The sequence below is a fragment of the Canis lupus genome, chromosome 24, assembly GCF_048164855.1.
Source record: "Canis lupus baileyi chromosome 24, mCanLup2.hap1, whole genome shotgun sequence".
Classification (NCBI taxonomy): domain Eukaryota; kingdom Metazoa; phylum Chordata; class Mammalia; order Carnivora; family Canidae; genus Canis; species Canis lupus.
Window position 1 is genome coordinate 25,193,716 of NC_132861.1, and position 23,149 is coordinate 25,216,864.

At 36.4% G+C, this 23,149-nt stretch overlaps 1 protein-coding gene and 1 long non-coding RNA gene across 5 annotated transcripts in view; one reads left to right on the forward strand and one right to left on the reverse strand.

Annotated features, from left to right (window-relative positions):
* The window catches only part of GALNTL6 (polypeptide N-acetylgalactosaminyltransferase like 6), a 1,159,236-nt gene that overhangs the window by 931,412 nt on the left and 204,675 nt on the right, over positions 1 to 23,149 (forward strand). The gene's annotated exons all lie outside the window — the stretch shown is intronic.
* The window catches only part of LOC140615892 (uncharacterized), a 31,279-nt gene that overhangs the window by 487 nt on the left and 7,643 nt on the right, over positions 1 to 23,149 (reverse strand). The window contains exons 2-4 of one of the 4 annotated variants that reach the window (XR_012016399.1): positions 8,247 to 8,486; positions 7,408 to 7,500; positions 6,198 to 6,520 (exon numbers count right to left, since the gene is read on the reverse strand). This is a non-coding gene — a long non-coding RNA (uncharacterized lncRNA). Of the gene's footprint in view, positions 1 to 253; positions 3,255 to 6,197; positions 6,521 to 7,407; positions 7,501 to 8,246; positions 8,487 to 23,149 lie in introns of those variants that run through there. The other 3 variants (XR_012016402.1, XR_012016401.1, XR_012016400.1) reach the window with 3 other exon arrangements.

Sequence of the window (23,149 nt, forward strand, 5' to 3'; positions counted from 1 at the left end):
AAGTAGTATATAATTGTTGCCATTCTCTTTGTGGTCTAATGGGTACAATATTTCTCTTCCCTCCTATTTTAGGTACTTGGTTAATCTAGTTAGGCATCGTGTCATGGAAGGAAAATGGCTGTCTTGCATCCAATTTATAAGATTCTTTAACATAAAAAATATTTGGCTGAGATTCTTTTGTTCTTGTTTTGCATTTTATTTAGGTTTTCACTCTAAAGACATCAATTCTTTCCAAAAAAGTCATGGGCATGTTCCTATGCTCAATGACTGCTTAACCAAAGAGCAAACTTGAAACAGATAGAGAGGTCCTTTTGTCAAGGTGTTCTAGAAGGGCACATTCTCAGTGGATACAGACAGCCTGCTAATATGGAAAAACTTAAATTTTACTTAATATAAAAAGAGTATAAATGAAAAGTAATGAAAGTTCAAAATTTTACTCAGGTAATTTCTATTTTCATATTAGCTGAATTTAGTGCATAAAGAGACCAAGCTATTGCAAGTTTCAGTAACTTGCCAAAAAGTGAATTAGATGCAGTTTGAATTGTTCCTCAGAAAAATTTCATTTTCCTTCTTTCATGATTAGTTATCTGTCAATAATCCCCACTTCTTCCCCCACAAAGACCTTGCATTCTAGGTTGCTGTTAAGGTTTCCTACCATTGCTACTGCTGTTCAACCTATATTCCACAGAAAGTAAATAACAGAACAAAGGGGGCGGAGGGGAACAAATTTCCAGGAACATTGCCAAATTACTCTACTAAGTAGCAAAGTCAATGGACATGGTAGGAGTTAGAAGTACAGATCTCAAGACATAATGATCTTATTCAAAACATGATCAGATTAGTTTGAAATTAGAGCTCATTTCAAGAACCTTACAATACAGTTAACTAATCATTCCTCTTTTCATTGTTATTAGCCACTAGATTGATCAGTGGTTCTCAACCAAGGGCAATTTTGCCCCATAAGAGACATTTGACAATTTCTGGAGACAATTTTAGTTATCACAACACTGGGCATACTGCTGGCATCTACTGAGTAAAGACCAGTGGTGTTACTAAGCATTTACAACAGCCCCATTACAAAGGCTTATCAAGCCCCAAATGCCAAAAGCACTAGGAAATGCTTGAAATAGATCATCTCAAAACCAGTGGTCATTTGGTCTTGTGTTTTAAAGCAAAACTCATATTTGTGCCTTACTTCCTGCAGGCAACATGATGTCATTTGAAGACTTAAGTTCTCAATACAGTTTGAGGAAAGGTGAAATCACCAGGGAGATGAGTGAGAATAGAGGACCAAGAAAAGGTCTCTGGGGGAATATCAGCATTTACAGGATGAAGAGGAGCCTATCTGGAAACTGAGAAGTGATTTAAAACATAAAGTCATAAAAGCCAAGGAAGAAGTTTCAGAAGAAGTGGTAAGGTTCAGTGAAGCAAGGACTTTAAAATGTGTGTTTTCTTTAGCAATTAGAGATCATTGAATAGCAGATTCCAAACAGAGGTAGAGGTGGAAACCAGATCATGGCACTTGAGGGAGTAAAATTCATCTTTGCAATGATTTTAGAGATGATCAAAAGTACAACATTTTGTATTAGCTAAAGAGAAATTCATTTTGTTGGAGCCCTAATCCCCTATAAAAGAATATTTTCATTAGTTTATCTAGTATTAGACAGACTTGAAAGTGTTTATAGATAAAGAAAAGCAGCCAATAGAGGAAGAATTTGAATATATATGAGTGAAGCAATACTAATGGAACAGGTCCCAAAGAAGCCAACAAGAGCTAGAGTCTAGGGTACAGGCAAATAGATTGGTCCTACAAGGCAGTAAAACACATCCTCTGAAGCTAAATAGATTTGAGTGTGCATGGCAATTATTTTGTGGATAGGGAAAAGGTAAATTTATTCATTCAATGTTTATTGAGTGTCTAAGACACGCCATGCACTTTACGAAGGATTTAAAAATGAACAAGAAGCTCACAGTCTAATGAGAAGCTGAAATTAATTTAAACTTCACTGAAAACCATGAGTCAAAATCTTTGACTTACAGAGTGAAGAGAAGTAACTGAATAGAAGCTGAAGGGGATAGGTGAAGGTGATTCATCAAAGGGAACTGGAGATGTGCTCACCAAAAACAAGGGAGCTGAATCCTGGTTCCCAGGGCCCATCTGAGTGAGATTGAAGCATGTCAATTTGCAGTGATGCCCATATGCACAGATATTGTATTTTCTTCAACATGAACCTTGCTGCTTGAGTTTAGGGATAACACAACACACAATAATATGATTCAGAGATGAAGTCTGGCCAAGTGGGTATAGAGGAAATGTGAGAGTCAAAAGAATCCATCATTTTGGTTCAGATATTAAACCATAGAATTTATGTTGGATAGAAAAGGAGAGAGGACCAGGAGAGAACCTTTGGGCAGGAAAACAATGGAGAACACAATGGGATGAAAGTAGAAAGTCAAGGAACAGAAAGAGGCAGTTTAGGGTGAGGGTAGGACACAAGGTACTGTCCTGAGAATAGATGACTGAAGCCCAATGAAAGTTAGGGTTATCTAAGTTAAGGAAACAAAGTTGTAAGATGATGTAAGATGTAAGATTATCTAGGCAGATTTTGAAATTATTCTGGCTCCAAAATCCTCAATTGAGAAGAAGGAGAAACCCATAAAGTGATAAATAACAGTGATGGAAATAAATAGGACCTAATATAGCTGAGTATCGATGCCAGATGACTTGTTTAGTTTGGTCTGGTTTATGATCTGTTATGGACTGAATGTTTGTGCCCTCCCAAAATTCATATGATGAAACCCTAACCCCCTATATGATGGCATTAGAGGTGAGGCCTTTAAGAGGTAATTAGATTTAGATTAGTTTACAAGTGTGGAATTCCCATTATGGGGTTAGTGTCCTTATAAGAAGAGGAAGAGAGACCAGCACTTTCTCTCTGCCATGTGAGGACACAGTGAGAAAGTAGCTACCTGCAAGCCAAGTGAAGAGCCACAGCAGGAATAGAATTGGCTAGCCCACTTGATCTTGAACTTTCCAGCCTCCAGAACTTTGAGAAATAAACTCCTGCTGTTTAAGCCACCCAATCAATGGTGTCTGGTTGTAGCAGCCTGAGCTGGAGAAGACATGACTGGAAGAAAAATCACTTGAAAGCAGCAGAAAGGATGCTTCCTTGTTGGTTCTAAGATGTGGAATTTGGAAGATCTGAGTGGTTTCCTCAGAGGAAGTCTTCAATGGTGGTTGTGGGTTGTGTCCTCTGAAAGAGAGAGACAGGAGAAAGAGAAAGAAAGAGAGGTGAAAGAGGTTTCTTACAAAGTTGAAAATATAGGAATGTATTTATGATAGAGCAAAGGCTCTGGGGATACTGGTGAAAGATCTGTGGAAGAGAAGTATTCAAAAGTAGGAAAAAACAAGTGACTACATGCATTAAGCAGCTGAGGGATGGAGAGAGGATAGAAGGAATATATTTGGGTATATACATATTGTCCACTGACCATGGCTTATCCAAGAATGAGAAATACAGTGGAATTGCCTAGTCTCAAGTATCCTGACTTGGACACAAGTTGTTTTGTTTTGGTGCCAGAACTCATTTGTTCTCAAAGATGTGCAGAGGGAGACAAAATTAACACAGTAAAACGAGCACTCTTCTCTAGTCAGTGCTATTTCAGTTCATAGAGCAAGGATGAGGACCTTATTCTAGAAGGGGGACTATCTCAGACTCTTCAATTTAACACTGAGGTAACTAGATAAGAAAATTGATTAAAATCCCAGTTCTGCAATTACAGACAAGTTTCTTGCTTTCTCTGGGCCTCATTAACCTTTCTAAAAATAATAAAGATGGATCCTTTCATTAGCAAATATTCGTTACATTTGTTGATTCTTCCTTCAAAATGTTACCACCCTAATTTAAGTCCTTATCACCTTTTATGTGTAGTACTATCAAATCATTTTGCTAAGAACTCATTTCTGGTTTCCTACTAGCCACTAGATAAATTCCTTATTTAACCTGACGCTACCACAATCTCACCCTAGACTGCTTCTCAAACTAATGCCTAATTAACAAGGAACTGACTCTAGAAATACTAATCTAATCATTGTCTCTAATCATTGTATCTCCTTTCAAATCACAGTATCTTTCCACATCTTAACTGCCATAAAAGAAGAAGAAAAAAAAAAAGGAAAAAGCTTTACCTCTCCAATGTAAAAGGGGCTACTCTGAGTCAATTATACTTCAATTAACTATCCTCAGAATGCCTACTATGTGCCAGGCATTGGCTAGTATTCACTGACTAGTTAGGAATGGGAGACATTAAAGCAACAACAGTATAAAATGCAAATGGCTCAACAATTGTGAACCAGGACAGCTCTTAAGTAGAGGCAAGTATATGGAGCAAAGAAGAAAGTTAAGAGTGACTTTTGTGCTCCTTGTAAAACACTATATTAAAATGCAGGAACTTGAGAAGTGTCACTCATTATATTTCGGAGAAATACAATGAGTTTAGCCAATAAACGTGTTTTCACCAAGGGAATTTGTTTTCCATATTTTGTCCTTATGTTGATTTATTTTGCCACAACGTGTCTAAGAGGTATTCAGACTTTGACGTGAACTAGAGCCCTACAACCCTCGGCCAATTGTTTATCTTCCATAGTCCCTAGTTTTCAAACCTATAAAATGAAGATGAATTTTAGGACAACTCAGTTACCCTTCCTGCTTTGGGATCCCATGAAACACACCTTTTGCTTGAACTATTTTAAATAAGCATTCCTTGTCAAAAGAAATTAATATCTAATTGTGACCCTAAGGTTTATTCAAAACTTATTTTCAGAGAAAAACTGCCCACTATAACTTGTAGGCATCTTTCAGAACAAGTCATTTCATAGAACATGGCCATAAGTATTTGAAATCAATACTATGTGACTTGCCTTTTTTGTCTCCATTCAGATTTAGCCCTGGACTTAAGAAATAAAAAGGCACTTTGGGTTCTGCTATATTGGTATTTACTCGACATTTTACTAAGAGTTCTTTTTTGTTAGAAATCTTGGCAAGCTTCTGTCCACAGGATTTTGATCCAAAGATCATAGGGCCTACTTGGCAAAGTTCCAGGTGCCATAGACAGGTTTGGCTTTTCCATGTTGATGTCGCTCCTAGGACAACTTGACAATATCAGAACCATCTGAGACATTTCATGATCCTTCTAGTCATTATTTTTAGTTAAATTTCATGAAAATTCACCCCAACCATATGGTGAAAGAAGAAATTATATCTTAAGTACAAAATGAGCATAAATATATGAAGGACATTTCTCTGGCCAATAGTATAATAGAGTGCCAGGTTTTCAAAAGAAATCTCCTTAGAGTTTAAAAGATTATGGTAGAAATTTATTCATATGTACATTTATATGCATAAATGTAATAATACAAAAATTATATATATATATATATATATATATATATAATTCTAGATGACTAAAATATCCTAAACATATAGATAAAAAACTGGTCAAAGGGGTTAGTTCTGGTAAGAAAAAATGGAATAGGGAAGGCATGAGGCGGGCTTATTTTTCAATATATTCCCCTTTGTATTAAATAGTTCACCTGTACATGTATTACCTAGATCCCAAAAATATCAATAGAAAAGTGAAAACATTTAGGAAATTGTAGTCAGTAGAGGGAAAAAAGAGGAGATGGAGAACATGGCTTGTTTTAATGTTTTTGGTTTTCTTGGATTCACATAATTGCATAGTGGAGCATTTTTTTGAATTAGGGGCTATCCAAGCAGAGATTGTTGTTTGGTTGGTTGTTCGGTCAGTTGTTTCATTTTTCACTGTGTTTTTATAATAAAGACCATCTCAAGACTGCTTATTCCCCACCTTTCTAGAATTTCACTCACAAGACTTCACCTTTCCTTCCTCGTCTTCATCTATATAAACTTTACTCATCCAATTCAAGTTCCCTTTCAGAATCTTGATACCATCTATATCAAAGGCTTTAAATAAGTGAACCAGGATTTTGAGATACTATCTTCCCACGTGAAAATTTATTGTATCCCTGCTGGATCAGTAAACTACCAAACTCTGAGTACTGAATCCTGTGTTTCCCACCACTCACTGTGTTGCTGTCTCTCACCACATTTCTATTACATTTTATTTGTTCATGGATTATTCAAAGAGAGGCATTGTCTTTCTAGCATTGATCATAACTTGCTAATTTTTAACTTAAGTAATTAAATTTTTAATAGCTTTTAATTTGCATTTGTTTATTCTTCACTTAATAGAAACCAGGAAGCGTTGCCTCAGTTTCAAAAACAGGGATTTGGTGTAACACAAATTTTGAGAGACAGGCAGAATTTATAGGCAAAATGATCTTTATAAGGTAACTGGGAAAAACAAATCTCTCTAGCAATGGTGGGCTTGTCTGTCCACAGAGAGTAGAAAAACCAACGTTGTGTCTGTCTCCATTTGCAGCACACTGACTGCCCGTGGCCCCCTCCATAGATGAACTTCATCAAGTGTGAAAATAATCCTGGAACCATGGGAGACACATCATTAGCAAGGAAAATATACGTCTTTGCTGCAGCTCAAGGAGATGCAGCCCATTTAAATGAAGATAAAGAGGGCCAAACAAAAGAATTACAGTAGAAAATATGTGGCTGGACTATCAGTAGAGGAGACATAATGCTACCCTTTATCATTACGTGTCATGCCCGTGACAGACTATAAAACTCCTACTGCTCCACAATTCTGTACTCGTCACTTTCTGAGCCAACTTTTGCCTTGGCAGATGCCTGGCATGTTTTAGACATATGATTTATTGCCTCATTTAATCAAGACTGTGAAGGAAACAATGATTTTTTTTTATAAATTACAAATGAGACACCTTTCACTTACTTAGTGACAGAGAGATATATAGACATATGTAACTACGTGTGGGTGTGTATGTGTGTGTTATATGCATATAAAACATCTCCAAGAAATACCATTTATTTACTGCCTGGTAAGAAATTTAAATAATTTCTTTTCCTCCTGCCTGCCCAAAAAAGAGAAATTTATGCAATACTGTAGAATATAAATGCAGTCATCCTGCATCACTATTTTTCAGGTTTTATTGTCATGGCAAAAACCAGCCTGAGCAGATTCCAGTACTAATAAATGACCCTGCTATGGAGGTTATTGGCAATTTAAAGGCCATATCACTTCATTTTGCTTCCCATTTTGCAAATATATTGTACATTCGCTTGGGAATTTCTTCTAAAATTTGGGGGAGCTCTGGCTTAACAGTGAAGGGGAACCATACACCCAGCAAGTAAGCAAAATTTCCTGGAAATAATATTACCCATTTTAAAATGACTCCTTGGCACATTGATTAAGTTGAAATGAAGTGCATGTACAAATGCTAGGTTGTTGTCTTACCTAGGGAGAAAAAAATGCTTTCTAGAGTTCAGTGGTAAATAGGCAATTCATTTTGACATAACGAGGAAAAGTGATGTTAACAGCCAGAGGTCACTGAAAGCAGAGATGGAAAAGACCTATTAGATCATTTTCTCCATTCCCTGGAGAAGAGGGCCAAATTATATTTCATAGTGCTTGGTCCAGTTTAGCTTTCAATTACTCAAGCAAGGGACTTTCAGCACTTCAGAATTTTTCCAGGACCTGTATCTTTCTTCATGATTCCCGCTTTCCTGGATGTACCAGTGAAGTATGAATCTTAGAATAAACTTTCCAGGTGACCACAAAAGTACTTTGTGCTCACAATTAGACCCACATGCCTCAGAACCCATTTTCTCTTCTCTGACAGTGAACTCCAAAATCATTTCCTTGGTTATAGTTCCTTTTGTCATTCCCTACCCTACCTTCACTTTTCACCTCACATCCCTCTTATTCTGAGTCTAAACAAAAGCTATTTCTTTGTGGAGAGACTCTCCCAAACAAAATTCTTGCCAGTTTCCAAAGGTAACTGATCATTGTGTCAAGCATGTGCTATGTGTCCAGATCCCCAAGACCATGTTGAACAAATGAACGAAAGGCATGGATTCAAGAGACAACGGGAGGAGACAATGGACACAGTGAGTCCAAACAACGCCTTCATAAATCCTACTAGAAAATGCAGTCGATGAACCAGATAGAAGCTGGAGGGTGTGGGTCAAAGAAGGTTTGCTTTTCAAGAAAAGGAGATTGCAAAATTTTGGTTTACAAGATGGAATGGCTCTGTAGAAAGACCAAAAATAAGGATGCAGGGAAAGATGGCATACCTACTGCAGCTGTGTTCTTAAGCAGAAAAGAAAAGATGGGATTCCATGCATGAATGCAAAGGATGGCTTCATATGGGTGGACAGATTGTTCATTCCATCTAACAGGAGAGCACATAAGAAGTGTTGATGCTTTGGCAATTTGGTGGTGTGAGAGATGGTCTCAGTTTTTTCAGTAAAGCAGAGAGTGGATTTTTATGGCCATTAAAGTCCTCTTGGCTCCTCCAAATTCTTTGACTTCCTCTGAAAAGAAGGACAGAGTTTTTAGTGTCTTCTAACTAAGTAATGTGTGAAGACTGTTCACTTACAAGGTTCTGGCCCTGCAATGCACTACTTTTAGCTCTTGGAATCTCAACTACAGAAAATTATAGATTCAGAAAATATTTATTCACAAAAATGTTCATTACATATCATTTATAGTAGTAATGCTGTAATAATACAAACAAGCTAAAGGAAGAATAAGGAAAAATTATGGCCCATTTAAAATAACACTTTAAGATAACATGGAAAATTTCAATGTTACATTCAAAAGAACAAGTAGGCTCTAAATACAAACACAAAAACAGAAAAGAAAATATGAACAAAGATTGACCCTGTTTTCAGCTTTATTGAGGCATAACTGGCAAATAAAATTGTAACATATTTAAAGTATATAGCATGATGATTTGATATATATACACATTGTGAAGGAGTTCCCTCTATCAAGTTTATTAATACATCCATCACCTCACCTATTTACCTTTTTGGGTGGTTGGGGTGAGAACATTTAAGTTCAACACTCTTGGCAAATTTCAATTATACAAGACAGTGTTACCAACTATAGTCACCATGTGATCCTCAGATCTTATCCATCTTATAACTAAAGTGGGTGCCCTTTTACCAATCTCTCCCTTATTTCCCCCACCCCCAGGTCCTAGCCATCACTTTTCTACTCTCTGTTTCTATGAATCTGACTTTTTTTAAGGTTACACATGTAAGTGATACCATGCAGTGTCTTCCTCTGGCTTATTAACAGTAAATGATTTGGGGTGGTAAACCCAAAGTGATTTTCCCTCCTTCTTTCCACCTTCCTAAATTTTCCAAGTCTTTTGTAATAATTATATACTACTATAAGCACCAAATTCCCTATACCAAATTCTCTTAAAGAATTTCTAATAAATACATCTGGGTTCAAGTTTTTTTTTTCTCCCATCACATAACTGCTGACATTTATGGAGTACTTATAATATCCCAGCCACTCTTTTACTAGATGATCTCAGGCAAAATTTTTTTAAGTTTGTTTGTTTGTTTGTTTGTTTAAGTAATCTCTACACATGGGGCTCAAACTCATGACCCCAAGATCAAGAGTCTCATGCTCTTCCAACTGAGCTAGCCAGGCGCTCCCTTAGCCAAATTTCTTAACCTTTCTGACCATCATTTTTCTCATTTGTAAATAAGCCTAATTTTTCTCTACATAAAATGAGGATCTAATAAACTAATACACGAATATATCTTAGAATAGATATTCTAAGCTCTCAGTAAATGTCTAAGCTCTCAGTAATTATTATTATTATGTTCACATATGACTTTGTCATATTCTCTTCGTTTCTTTCATTCTAGACCAAAGCCACATTTTTGATCCTCTTAATATTTTTCTCTTTTAAACTTTAAACCAAGACAATATCTTATATGGTCCCTTTCCCTTTTATTATGTAATAGCATTACCAAGAAATGGAGCAATTCCTTGAGAGTACATAACCTTTAGCAGGTCAATTTTCCTCAACAAGGGACAGACAGCCCATTTCCTGCATGCCTCCTTCTATATTGCAGTACGAGAATATTGTTAGAAACTTGGAGTTTCGGTAGCCTTGGGAACAGGACCAATTCCCAGGTATTTAATTTAGTTCTGGTCTCATCTAAATTGAAATTTTGACATAGCATTTTTCTCACACTAAGGAATAGTTTAGAGGAATTTTTCCAATTTATCTTTATTTATTGTGAAGTCGAGCCAAACCCCATAGGTTTTATGGCTGTTTTGGCAGTTATTGGTGACATTATTCAATCACTCACACACATGCTAATTTGAAGCCCTTGTAATACTCCCTATGAAACATTCCCATTCAGTAATTCCAGTAGATGCTTATAAGGAAACTGAAGAAGAACAAAATGGTTTTTAGCATATATAGATGAATCAGACTAGGACTTTTTTCAGAGGAAAAAAATGCAGAATTGTAAGCACTTTCAAAAAGACAGAGATTTTATTGCTCCCATTTGATATCTGTGCCAGTATATCGTTTATTTGTCTTTGGTTTTTGGGGGTTTTTTTGTTGTTGTTCTACCTGAATTTTATGCTTTTTTGCCTACTAAAGATCACTTTCTCCCTGTCTCAGGCATCCCCAGCTTTGGTTTGTTGTGTTGTTGTTTTTTGTTTTGTTTTGTTTTGTTTTTATAGCTTTGAGTTTTCTAAAAATTGTTGAAATAAATTTATAAGTCCCTTAAATTCAGAGGTGAATTCCATATAGCATGCTGATTTGATACACATTCAATTTCCGAAGAGAGCAGTGACTTCACCTTATTAATAGCCTGGTTGATGTGGTTCACATTACCTCATAATGGTTTAGGTCCAGAGTTTTCATTTCTCAACCTGGTTTTGTCTTAGGAAAACAAGTTACAGAAAATCATTAATTATTTTTCTAGGAAAAATTGACTCCTAGTCCCAATTTTTAGATATGGTCGTTAGGAATCAAACCAGCTCACAAAAGTCTTCTTAGCCAAGCAGTGAAAGTGCTTATGAGTACAAATAAATCCATAATTAACAGTAGCATTAATGTTGGAATACAAAAATGATCAGACAAAAATCACATAATGTGATATTCAGCAACATACATTAGGATATTATTGAAGTAGCTAGAACATTGAAAAATATATGAACGAGACCTTTACCATTAAACACTTTAGAGGTTAAAAGCATAAATATACTGGTTCTTTTGATTTTTTTCCTTTGTTAAATATGCTTTTTAAAGTAGTTGCCTCATATCTCAAGGCGAATATTTTACAAAATGTGCATTTTTGGCAGCCTGAGAGATTAAGGGAACCATTGAAAAATAAGGAGTGAGTTTTCTTGGAAGAATGAGAAGATAAGATATTAAAAGGGTTTATTGGTAAATATGAGGAGATTCATTTAGACAATTAAGTACAAAATGCCATTTAGCTCCCTGATATAACTGATAATGAAAAAGGAAGGCTGAGAAAAGGTGGAGGCCTGCTGGGTCATTAGACTTAGGCTGCAGGCCACACAGCAGAGGAGGAAAGGCACGCAGACAAGAGCTGAGCTGACACAGGCATGCGCAAATCAGGTGGCATTCACTCTATTATCACAAGGAATGTTTAGACTGGAAAGTAAGAGGTTTTCAAATAAGGTATTCTCAATTAATCTATTCACAGTGAGAGAAATGAAACAAATCTGGAGGCTTTCCATAGGCAATATGAGTCCTAAAACTTTTTTTTAAAGATTATTTATTTATTTATTTATTTATTTATTTGAGTGAGAGAGGGGGAGGAGGGGCAGAGGGAGAAAATCTCAGCAGGCTCTCTACTGAGCACAAAACCCCACTGGCGGGCTCAATCCAACAACCCGAGATCATGAGCCAAAATCGAGAGTTGGGCACTCACCCGACTGGGTCACCCAGGCGCCCCTAAGTCCTGAGACTTTGGTGTCTATGATGCTTTCTTACTTTGATAGCTACAATCTCTATATTGAAGGTATTCATTATTTCAGTACTCAGACTTTTACTTCCTTATGGAATATTTAGTATTTAGTGGATTAGAGTCACTTTGGAGAAATTTTTTTATAGTTCCCAAGACTTTTAGGTAGCTCTCAAGACTTTTGCTAGTTTTCCTCCACGTTCCACTGAAATGTAATTTGTTTAAATATATATTTTGCAAAAAGAATCATAAGGACTCTAAAACTGAAAAGGTACCCTGTCCACTACTGATGAGACTGTAAACTGGCACAACTGTGATGGAAAAGAGTATGGTGGCACCTCAAAAATTTTAAAATAGAATTACCATATGATCTAGTTAATTCTATTTTGGAGTATATTTCCAACAGAATTGAAAACAAAGTCTTGAGATATTTGGATATCTATATTCATAGCAGTATTATGCACATGAGCCAAAAGGTAGAAACAACCCAAATGCCCATTGACAGAAAAAGGGATAAAGTAATGCAGTGAAAGATTCCACCCTAAAAAGCAAAGAAATTCTGAGATAGGCTACAACACCGGTAAACTCTAAGAACATTATGCTGAGTAAAATAAATCAGTAATAAGAAGGCAAATACCATATGATTACACTGTGTGATGTATCTAGAGTAGTCAGACTTAGGGAGAAAGAAAGCTAATGGTGATTTCCAAACACTGGGAAAGAGGACAGGGGTAGGTATTTAATGGGTATAGAGTTTCAGTTTGCAGGATCAAAACATCTGGAGACTGATTGCACAACAATGTGAATATATTTAACCCTACTGACTGAACTGTGAACTTGAAAATAATTAAGATGGTAAATTTATAAATTTATGTTCTGTGTCTTTTATCACAACGTTTTTAAAAAACTGAATGGACAAAAAGAAGAAGTGATCTAGATGAACTTAGGGATTTGCTCTCCTATGTTAACATTATAATTCAAATGTTGTTTGTGTGATGTTTTTTAAATTTAAAATTCTGCATTATATGTAATACTTTCCTATAATTAAACTATTCTCTAATATTTATAGATGAAAGCCTAACAGTATCTTCAGGAAAATACTTCATTATTTCAGTCAAACGGTGTAATACTGAACCAGTATAATGCTAAACCAATACTGAATTGTTTACTGTGCTAAGGGTAAGATTTTTACATTTGAGCATTTACACTGAATTATCATGTAGTTAGCATTAATAGAAACTTGTAAACTATGTGGGCTATTCTTTGTAAGAGACAGAATGTTTAAAATCTAATAAAACTACCAAATTATTAAAAAGTAGAGATGTTTCCATTGTATTGAAATGAATCCATTTACAGTGAGTTCAAAATACTCAGCAACAGTATTACATAGAAAAGACCTCTGACTATTACCCAGTTTCCATTTATATCTTTTTTCATCTTTGAGGCAAAAAAAGCACCAGTAGAAATAAAGAAAACAGTTTTGCATTACAGTAAATTTTATTAGGCCTAACTTAGAATAAAGTTCTCATTCTACATTTAGGTAAATAGAACAATTACAAACTATAAACTATATTCAGATTATGTCACCTTTATTCATTCACAGAAATCCTTCCATCACCATGACTTTTGAAAAATATAAAATGCTTAGAAAAATATTATATAATCTAAATATGAATTATTTGAGAAATATTTAAAACATCAGACAAACCAGTCTTCAAAAAGCCTTTAAAAAAATACTGCGGAAAAGGAAAAATAGAATTCAAATACTTTTGTTACATCAAAATATACATTATCTTCTCAAAACTGACATAAGTAATGAATACAAATTAAATTTAGATAAATAAACTGAAATAAAAGCTGCATCACAGATGTGTTTGTGTAGGTGTTTGTATATGTATACATTTGTATGGGCAGTTTTTAGGCTATTACCAAAATGTCCAAATACTCTGTATGAAGTAATCTATTATTTACCCTCTTGCAAAACCATTCTAAAGAATATACCTCTATATAAAAGATGACAAACTAAATATTTTATCTGAAGATCTCCTCTTCTCTGTCTCTCTGTCACACACACGCACACACACACACACACTGTTTTTTCAGAAAAAGTTCTAAATCCTTTTATGTATGATGGCACCTATAATTTTTTAAGACCTTTACTCATAGGTATTCAAATAATCTTTGATATGTGAGCATTTCACAGGAGGTTTTAAACCCATTTACATGCTATGCTAAGCATAGAGAAGGAAGCTTTCCATGAGTGATGACGGGCGCTAGATCTGTGTTTGTTTACTACACAATAAGAGGCCATACGGTGAGCATATGTATTAGGTATTGTGGCATTTTGTTTCTTTTGTGTTGGTCTGAATATGTTACACATTTAAAGCCATTCTGAAAATCTATAATTCAATTGTCCTTTAAGCAAATGATGAAAAAGCAACATAAAGAAAAAGAGAGAGGATCCCAAGGAACTTGCTTACCTGATTCACCAAGAGAAGATCCCACCTATCCCTGTTGTCTCTGTGGGAATATGGGGTTCTAAGAGCTGCTCATAGAAAAGTATCCAAATTCTCCAGATAAACATAGTCACTGTTTCTCACTATGACATTTTTGTGTGAGGACAGAGATATTTTCAAATACTGAAAGGATTTAACTGCAGGAAAAAATAACAAGAAAGAAATATGGGGGGCGGTGGAGTTCAGAGCTGAGCAGAGCTAGGCTGTGCCAGGGTTAAAAGTGGATAGTCTGGGGGTGCCTAGCTGGCTCAGTTGGTAGAGCATTCCTGACTTCAAGGTCATGACTCCAAGCCCCCTGTTGGGCATGGAGCCTATTTAAAAAAAATTAATAATCTCTTAATGTCATTTAATAGCCAGTCAGTGTTCATATTCCCCAACCGGTACAGAAGTGGATAGTCTGGCATATGTAATTATCAACAACTGCTTCCCCTTGATTTCTATATGTGCCCTGGTCAGAAAACTCTAAAGTTGCCATGGAGTGTTTAAGAGTCCTTCATCAGTGGCCTTCCCTCCTCTCTGTGAAGAACTGTAACGAATCTGATATTTCACTCTAGTTACAAGTTGCCAAGATGGCCTGCCACTGTCTAATGGAGGCAGAAGACATGAGAATCCTAGATCAGAGATGATGAACTTTAGTACCAATAGCACAGGAAGCCACATTATGGTCAGGGTGCCTGTGTCAATTCCCCTTGCCCCCAAGTCACCCGGGTACAAGGCCAGTGTGCACAGATACAAAAGCAGTGGGGTATACTTTAGTGAAGGAATCTTGAATTTATGGAACTCAAATCTTCTGTAATGGGAAGCAAGCATGCAGAGGGAGACACTATTGCTACCTTCCAAGCCTTATAAATAAACCTGCCCTTTTTTCTGGGAGAGACATGATCTCTGCTTTTTATGTCTATTTTCTATATAAACATCCTTGAAAAGATAATCTGGAACAAGTGGTAGTCATGGCCTCCTTCCCAAAACAGGCAGAAATGCAAAAGACTTCTGAAGAACGGTGTCCAATTCTTTCCTTCCATGATTGCACAGAGTCAAGGAATCTCTTGGGGAGAAAAGAACCTCAAATTCTTTCCACAACTGTATAAAAACCTAATTGGTCAAAAGTAGCAGCCACCCACTGTAGCTGAGAAAGAGGGAGATTTGGAATATTGTAGGTTTCATGGCTATCTTGTTTTTGTCTCACTTTCTTATGGTCTCTGAGTTACCTTGTTGGGTGTTGATGTTCTGTGGGATTGTTACCTCCAAAGGAAAAGATAAGTCTCACTGTGAGCAAGTTATCAGACATCAGAGGCTCCTTTTTATTTTCTCAACTCTATCTTAGAATCAGGATTCATATCAGATCCTCTCAGTGTGACTGGTTGATACACTGTATTTCTTAAGAATTTTTTAATCTTTAGGATTCTCTTTTCATTTCTTTTCTTTTACCTTTTAGTCTATTTGTTGAAGAAATCAAGCCATTTGCCCTAGGGAACTTCCCATAGTTTGAATTTTGCTGATTATTTCTCTGATGTGTCATTTGACATATTCTCCAATCCTTTACTTCCGATAAATGGGTTGTTGGGTCTAAAGGCATGATCAAATTCATTTAGTGCTTTTGGCAAGAATACTTTGTAGATGGTGATGTGTTCTTTCATTAGGAGGCACATAACTAGGTGATTGTAGCTCCTTTTGTGATGTTAGCAGCCATCGATGGTTTGATCCATTAGTTCGTTAGGAGTTGCAAAAGGATGACATCTTAATTCTATCTTTTCTTTTTTATATGAGCTGGAATACATTTTGTCTATATATTTAAGTTCGGTGTCCCCAGCTATTTCCCAAATGACTTCAGAGGTCTTGCATGTTAAAAAAAAAATAGAAAATAGGACATTCACATAGAGAACCCAATTGGAATCATAATAGAGATAATTGAATATGGTTTCACAAATGCTATTACTTTCTTGGTTGGATTTTTTTTTATTCTAATGTAAAATGTCTATATTTGAATCCCATCAAAAGGGACAGATTTGGTGTGGTCAACCAGAAAATAAAGAGATCGACCATTTTCTGGAGCTCAATGAGAGACAAAATCTATGGACAGGCACACCTCCTTTTATTGTGCTTTATTTCATTTCACTTTGCAGATACTGCAAATTTTTACAAACTGAAGGTCTCTTCCAGACAACTCCAAATTGAGCAAGACTGTCAATGCCATTTTTCCAAAACCATTTGCTCACTTCTGTGTCTCTGTGTCACATTTTGGTCATTCTCATATTTCTAACTTTTTCATTTTTCTTATATTTGTTACAGTGCTACGTGATCAGTGATCTTTGATGAAACTATGGTAATTGTTTTGGAATACCACAAATCCCACCCCTTATAATATAGTGAACTTAATAGATAAAAGTGTGTTCTGACTGCTTCATGACCAACCTTTCCCACATTGTCTGCCTCTTCTGGGGCTTCCCTCTTCCCTGAGACATAACAATATTGAAATTAGGCCAGTTAATAACCCTACAATGGCCGCTAAGTGTTCAAGTGCAAGTGTCACATGTCTCTCACTTCAAATCAAGTTAGAAATGATTATGTTTAGCGAGGAAAGCATGTTAAAAGCTGAGACAGGATGAAAGCTAGGCCTCCTGAATCAAACAGTTTATGAATGCAAAGAAGAAATTCTTGAAGGAAAATTAAAAGTGATATCCCAGTGAACACATGAATGATACAAAAGAGAAACAGCCTTATTGCTGATGTGGAGAAAGTTTGAGTGGTCCTGATAGAAGACCAAACCAGCTACCACATTCCCTTAAACCAAAAGCCAATCCAGATCAAGGTCCTCACTCTCTTCAATTCTAAGATGGCCGGGAGAGGTGAAGAAGCTGCAGAAGAAAAGTTGAAAGCTAGAAGAGGTTGGTTCATGAGGTTTAATAAGGAAAGAAGAGGAGAGAAGCCATCTCTGTAATGGAAGAGTGCAAAGTGAAGCAGCAGGCACTGATGCAAAAGGTCTAGCTCAGGTCATTAATGAAGGTGGCTATACTAAACAATAGATTTTTACCAGATGAAACAGCCATCTCTTGAAAGAAGATACCATTTAAGATTTTTATAGCTAAAGAGAAGTAAATGCCTGGCTTTAATGTTTCAAAGGACAGGCTGACTCTGTTGTTAAGGGCTAATGCAGATGGTGACTTGAAGTTGAAGCCAGAGCTCCCTGACCATTCTGAAAATCCTAAGCTTTTAAGAATTATGCTCAATCTACTCTCCTTGTGCTCTATAAATGGAACAACAAAACTTGGATGACAGCACATCTGCTTGCAACATGGTTTACTAAATATTTTAAGCCCAGTGTTGAGACATCCTTCTCAAAATAAAGATTTCTTTCAAAATATGGCTGCTCATTTACAGTATGCCAGGTCACCCTAGAGCCCTAAGGGAGATAGGCAACAAGATTGGTGTTATTTTCATGTCTGCTAATACAACATCCATTCTGCAGTCCACACATCAAGGAGTAATTTCAATTTTCAAATCTTATTACTTAAGAAATACATTCTGTAAGACTATAGCTGTCATTGATAGTGATCCCTCTAAAGAATCTGAGCAAAGTAAATTGAAAACCTCCTGGAAAGGATTCACTATGCTAGATACCTTGAAGAACATTTGTGATTCTTGGGAAGCATTCAAAACATCAACATGAACAGGAGTTTGGAAGAAGTTGATTCTAATCCTCATGGATGACTGTAAGAGGTTTAGGACTTCAGAGTAGGAAGTAATTGGAGATGTAGTAGAACAGTAAGAGAACTAGAAGTAGAACCTGAAGTTGGAACTGGATTGCTACTATCTCATGATCAAATTTGAACAGATAAGGAGTTGCTTCTTATGGGTGAGCAAAGAAAATGGTTTCTTGAGATGGAAACTACTCCTGGTGGAGATGCTATGAAGATTGTTGAAATGAAAACAAAGCATTTACAGTATAATGTAAACATAGTTGATAAAGCAGCAGCAGGGTTTGAGACATTTGACTCCAATTTTGAATGAAGTTCTACAGTGGGTAAATGTTATCCAATCATATCACATGCTCTCGTGAAATGGGTTGTGGAAAAGAGTCATTGTTGCAGCAAACCTAACTGTCGTCTAATGTGAATTGCCACAGTCACCCCAACCTCCAGCAACCACCACCCTGATCAGTTAGCAGCCATCAACATTGAGGCAAGATGCTCCACCAGCAAAAAAGATAAGAATTCCCTGAGGGTTAGCAATTTTTAGCAATAAAATATTTTTCAATTAAGGTATATACATTGTTTTGAGACATAATGCTATTGCCTATTTAATAGACTACAATGTATTGTAACTTAAACTTGTATATGCACTGGGAAACCAAAAAAATTTCTTTGACTTGCTTTACTGTGATTTTACTTTTTTTGTGGTGATTTGGAACCCAACCTCCAATATCTCTGAGGTATGCCTGTATTTCTCCTGTGTAAAGACTGTAGAAAAAGTCTCTAGAGGCTCTGTTATGCAGAAAGTTATTCTGAACACAGCCACTTTTGGTTAAAATATACACATGAATATGTCAAGTGGATTAAGAAATAGAAAAATATCTCATATTTCCTAATTATGAAGTATTACTTGTCACTCTGATATAACCTCCAATTACCTAGAATACTGAGAGTTGTATTAATAGTATATTTTTATTGTGAGGATTAACCAGAAAAGGAAGATGTGTATGTTACTGTGTATATATATTCCATTACATTCCAGAACTCATAACAACCAGCAACTATTCTACATGATCTTAAAGTCATGCTTTACTACATTCTGCTAACACTAAACTATACACATCAAAGACATTTCATCTCCATAGGTATGTAGTTAAATATAGAAATCTCTATCTCTAGATAAACAGTGTCTCCTTGTCCCTTTTGCTCTCTCCTTGGGATGTAAATTAGGGAATTCAAAGGAGATAGAAGGAATTGGACAACAAGTTGCTGAGCCTCAATGAGCTGCTGTGACAGGGCAGCTGTTTGCTTGGCCTTTTGTGGGTCTTCTACTTGAGACACACTGGCCATGCTCTATAACACTGATAGTCACTGGATTGTCTGTCCCCTTGGGAACAACTCCTCAGAGGTAGACTAGAAAGCTGTCTAAACTCTGCTACTATATTTTTCTGACATAATAAGCATAACTTATTGAACAGATATAAATCTTTGATGAACTTACAGTGCTTCAAAGTCATTATTTTGACATCAGTAAGTCTTATAGACAGTGAACTGCAGGAGATTAGACAGATGCTGTATTGACCAAAGAAAATACCCTGGAGTTTGCTTTTTGACTAAATCTTTGATACATATTAGCTTTATTTTTATTTGACTCTTATTTTCAGAAGTGAGACACAGCCCAAAGAAACAAAATACCAACCATTAAGATGCTTTTGAGAAAAAACTAGGTCCTTGATAGGGTCACATCTACTCTATAAGTAAAACTTCACAGGAGGAAACCATAGAATCATAGAACTAGAAGGAATATTTAAGACCAACTGGGCAAATTTCCTCCCTTATAGCTAAGGAAAATGAGGTTAAGTGGGGTGTAGTGACTCACCCAAAGGCATGTGGCCAGTTAGTCCTCAACTCTTGACTGTGCATGTCATCGAAGGTGATTTTTAGTGTTTAGTTGCTACCCTTAAACTTTAAATATACAAGTGAATGATATATTCTTCATATAAGTTCATGGAGCGGGATCCCTGGGTGGCGCAGAGGTTTAGCCCCTGTCTTTGGCCCAGGGCGCGATCCTGGAGACCCGGGATCGAATCCCACATCGGGCTCCTGGAGCATGGAGCCTGCTTCTCCCTCTTCCTGTGTCTCTGCCTCTCTCTCTCTCTGTGTGTGACTATCATAAAAAAAAAAAAAAAAAAAAAAAAAAAGTTCATGGAGCATAGGTGAAATCTCTAGAAAAAGAGGAAAATTACCAAGAAAACTGCTAAATTTAATACAGAACAAGATACCAAAATTTCACTTATGGACAACTTTTCATTCCCTATTGCCTCACAATGATACAATAAACTGTGGCAAAAACTGGCATATTTGAAGTTGTGTTCACTTGTCCAGGTAGTCAGGATACCACTCAGCAGGCTTTAACTAGTAGTTTTGTAGCCACCAACCAAAAAATTTTACTGGTTCCCCAAATGTCTCATAGTCTAAAGAAATCTGCCTGTTTTATAAAAATACCATAAACCCTCTTGTCATTATTTAAAACTAAATTCAAATGGGATCTTCAAAGATACTGTGCTTGAATTAAAATCATATAAAATCATGTTTAAAATCATTTTAATAATATTTTAGAAATAAGTCTAAACATTTGTTCATATAAAAGAAATACAAAATGTTTTTAATTTAAAGCCATCTCCACCATCCCCAGTAACTCCGTTGTATGAGAGTCTAATTTGCTAATTAGACTGATGATACCTGTCTTCATTGTGAGTTATGGGTAATTAGAAATTATAACTGAACTACTAAAGGAGAATGGACCCTTCACAAGGGCAGTCAACCAGATCATTATTTTGAGGCAAAGCAACCTAATGATTACTGCAAAGTTCAAACTGAAAGAATTGATTTGAACAATAAGATGACTCTATTTGGGGGTCAAACCCTTGGTGCTTTATGGATACCATACAATTCTTTTAGTACATTAAAATGGGTTTTGATCAAAGAAAAATCCACAGAATCAGATAATGTGCCTAGAGGGAAAGGAGACATGCAGAGATAGTGCCCCCTACTCTGCCCCACCCCCACTAAATTCCAGAGAATTTCATATAAACTAAAAGGTAGGGAAAGTCCATACTCCCAGGTAATAAACAACCCTTTCATACGCAGCTACAGAGAATGAGTCCTCCTCGCCCCAGGAGGCTCCTATTAGTCCTAGGGGTCAGGGAGGAAAGAACTAACTGCAGCCCAGACCGCCAAGACCAAGACCAAATTCACAGTGGTACTTGCCAAGGACTAGGAAGGCTTCATGAAAGAACACAAATGAACACTGTTTTGGTGGGTTTAACAAATGTTCACTTCTTTCATCCCCAGTGACCATTGTGACACAATTTCCAGAAGACATTATGTTTCTGCGGTCCACATAACTGGTTTACAAAAAAACTTCTAGAATGACACTTGTTTGTACATTGGAGATACGGAAGGATTTCAGTGCCTGAATAAATTACAGTAATGAGATATGGCGTGTCTTCTTAAACATTTATTACTATGAAAAACCCTGACCAAACACAGGCCTTTCAAAAGCAGCATATAGAGAGCTCTGGGATTGATCACTTGCTACTAACTCCTTGCCTTTGATTGCAAAACTGGGTGCAGGTTTCTGCTTTACTTCCCTAACAGGTTAGTACAATCTGGTCTTATTCACAGGTGGCACTGTGTTGTGCCATCCTTTGGAATTTTTCTCTGCAGCTTGCACAGAGAGGAGCAGGGGAGAGAAAGCAAAGAGGAGAGTGGGGGGCAGAAGTTAGTCCCTTTGCACGGCACACCTGTCTTAAAGAGACAGAGATGCTTTGGAGTCAGCCTTTCGGTTGAAAAGCTATGATACTGCCGTCACGTTTTATGTGTTCATTTATTGCTAGCCAAAACCTTTCACTCTTTAAATTTTCAATAAATAGAATATGATGAATTATCAAAATCTCACCAAGAAACAAAAATCCTATGTTTTTCATCTTTCAGACTGAGCATTCAAAGGCATTTCTTCAGCTGGAAATGCTGTTCTTTCTCTTCATAAGTACAGGCAACTTAGGAGGTCTCCAATTATTGACTTAGTGAATGTTTACTGAATGAGCACCGTGAGGTCTCTAACCAAAAGCTGCACCCTCTACCACACTCTAAGTGGAGAAAATCCCCTGATTCCCTTCATAGGTAAAGAAATTCAGGCCAGGAGAATTTACATGACCTATTCATATATTTCACTGATACTGACCTAGTACCCACGTAGGTCTATTCTGACTTCAAATCTGTAATCTTTGCATTTGGTAGTCTGATCTCCATACCTCTGCTCATTACAGGAAGAACAAAATAGAAGGGAACCTATTTTGTGCTAAAACACTTGTTAAAGATCATACCAATATTCTTTTATAGCAAAAATTAGAAAACTAAGTAGTTTTTTACTTGATACATTTGTAAAGCATAGTTATGGGGCAGTCAGAAAAAAAGGAAATTGAGCGTTTGGTTTTTTTGTTTTTTTGGTTTTTTTTAGAGAGAGAGAGAGAAAGAGAGAGCACATGCATGTAGGTGCACAACGGAGGGAAGAGAAGAGGGAGAGGGAGAGAGAGAATCTCAAACAGGCTCCAAGCTCAGTGATTTGCCGAATGCGAGGCTTGATCTCAGGACCCTGAGATCATGACCTGAACCAAAATCAGGAGTAGGACATTTAACCAACTGAGTCACACAGATGTCCTGGAAATTGAGATTTTAAAAAAAATACTACATAAATGAGAAGAAATAAAAATAAAAATTTATGCGTAGAGAAATTCCAATATGAGTAATTCTGAAATCTGTTAAATTGGATTGCAGGGAAGGGAATCATAAATCCTTATGTGAATCCCTATTGCTACAGATCATAGAAGGAGATTTAATAATAATATTGCTTTTGATTGCACACATGCAGGGAAAGTTTGAAAGTGGAACTACAGAACATATTGCATACTAAGATTCTGTTTCTATGAATATTAGATATGACTTGTTAGAAACT